Source organism: Macaca fascicularis, chromosome 20, assembly GCF_037993035.2.
Source record: "Macaca fascicularis isolate 582-1 chromosome 20, T2T-MFA8v1.1".
In the NCBI taxonomy this organism is placed as follows: Eukaryota; Metazoa; Chordata; class Mammalia; order Primates; family Cercopithecidae; genus Macaca; species Macaca fascicularis.
In genome coordinates this window covers 45,939,856-45,942,007 of record NC_088394.1, presented here as the reverse complement: position 1 = coordinate 45,942,007, position 2,152 = coordinate 45,939,856, and the positions used below count along the sequence as shown (strand labels likewise).

The following is a 2,152-nucleotide window of genomic DNA, read 5'->3' as shown; positions in this document are numbered from 1 at the left end:
TGACCTCCCAGGTTGAAGTGATTCTTGTGCCTCAGACTCCAGACTAGCTGGGACTACAGGTGCATGCCACCATACTCGGCTAATTTTTTATTTTTATTTTTTTTTATTTTTTTTGAGACGGAGCCTCGCTCTGTCGCCCAGGCTGGAGTGCAGTGGCCGGATCTCAGCTCACTGCAAGCTCCGCCTCCCGGGTTCCCGCCATTCTCCTGCCTCAGCCTCCCGAGTAGCTGGGACTACAGGCGCCCGCCACCTCGCCCGGCTAGTTTTTTGTATTTTTTAGTAGAGACGGGGTTTCACCGTGTTAGCCAGGATGGTCTCGATCTCCTGACCTCGTGATCCGCCCGTCTCGGCCTCCCAAAGTGCTGGGATTATAGGCGTGAGCCACCGCGCCCGGCCTTTTTTTTTTTTTTTTTTTTTTTTTTTTGAGACAGAGTCTCACTTTGTCACCCAGGCTGGAGTGCAGTGGCACAGTCTTGGTTCACTGCAACTTTCACCTCCCAGGTTCAAGTGATTCTCGTGCCTCAGTCTCCCGAGTAGCTGGGACTACAGAGGTGAACCACCACACCTGGCTAGCTTTCTGTATTTTAGTACAGACAAGATTTCACCATCTGGCTAATTTTTAAATTTTTATTAGAGATGGGGTTTCACTATGTTGGCCAGGCTGGTCTCAAACTCCTCACCTCAAGTGATCCACCTGCCTGGGCCTCCAAAAGTACTGGGATTACAGTTGTGAATCACCATGCCCAGACAGGAAACTTACAATCATAATGGAGGGTGAAAAGGGAAGGAGGCATATCTTGCATGGCAGCAGGAGAGAGAGCGAGCAAGGGGGAAGTGCCACACTTTAAAACCACCAGCTGGAGCAGTGTGAAGAAGAGGTAAGAACCACCCCCGGACCGACCAAAACCCGCGCGCGCTGCATCCCGCGTCCAGCACCTACGTCCCGCCGCCGTCGCCACCATGCCCAAGAGAAAGGCTGAAGGGGATGCTAAAGGAGATAAAGCCAAGGTGAAGGACGAACCACAGAGAAGATCCACGAGGTTGTCTGCTAAACCTGCTCCTCCAAAGCCAGAGCCCAAGCCTAAAAAGGCCCCTGCAAAGAAGGGAGAGAAGGTACCCAAAGGGAAAAAGGGAAAAGCTGATGCTGGCAAGGAGGGGAATAACCCTGCAGAAAACGGAGATGCCAAAACAGACCAGGCACAGAAAGCTGAAGGTGCTGGAGATGCCAAGTGAAGTGTGTGCATTTTTGATAACTGTGTACTTCTGGTGACTGTACAGTTTGAAATACTATTTTTTATCAAGTTTTATAAAAATGCAGAATTTTGTTTTACTTTTTTTTTTTTAAAGCTATGTTGTCAGCACACAGAACACTTCATTGTTGTTTTTGGGGAAGGGGCATATGTCACTAATAGAATGTCTCCAAAGCTGGATTGATGTGGGGAAAACACCTTTCCCTTCTAGTTTTGAGAGACTTCCTCTTGGTTCCCAGGAGGAGGGAGTCCCTGACTTTGACACACATGGCCACCTTGGCACAAAAGCCTTGTGGTATGGAAAAACAAATTTGTTTTTATGTCCTCTTCTCCCTTTCCATCTTTCAGCATAGACTTAACTCCCTTAAGCCCAGACATCTGTTGGGACCTGACCTCTAGTCATTGGTTACCAGTGTGGCAACCTGGACTTCCCAGTGATGCCACTGAGATGGCACCTGTCAAAACAGCATTGGTTCCATTTCTAGATTGTGGATCTTCAGATAAATTCTGCCATTTTCATTTCACTTCCTGAAAGTCAGGGTCGGCTTGTGAAAAGTTGTTAAACAGCATGCTAAATGTGAAATGTCAACCCTCACTCTAAACTTTCCCTGTTCAGAGCATCAGATGAAGACTTCATTGGGTTTTATAGTGGCTTTCTGATTTTTGGTAGTGCATTGAAGAAGGGAGTTTGAAAGTTGTTGTATACTGTTAACGATTGTCTGCCCATGTCCTGCCTGAAATACCATGATTGTTTATGGAAAGTATCTTTAATAAAGCTGGATACAGTTTGGCTTGGAAAAAAAAAAATAAAACCACCAGCTCTAGTGAGAACTCACTCCCTCTCATGAGAACAGCAAGGGAGAAATTCACCCCCATGATCCACTCATCTCCCACCAGGCCCC

At 47.3% G+C, this 2,152-nt stretch overlaps 1 pseudogene; it reads left to right on the top strand.

The window, feature by feature from the left end:
- Nucleotides 1-925: 925 nt before the first annotated feature.
- LOC102122408 (non-histone chromosomal protein HMG-17 pseudogene) lies at nucleotides 926-1,320 on the top strand (annotated as a pseudogene).
- Nucleotides 1,321-2,152: the final 832 nt, after the last annotated feature.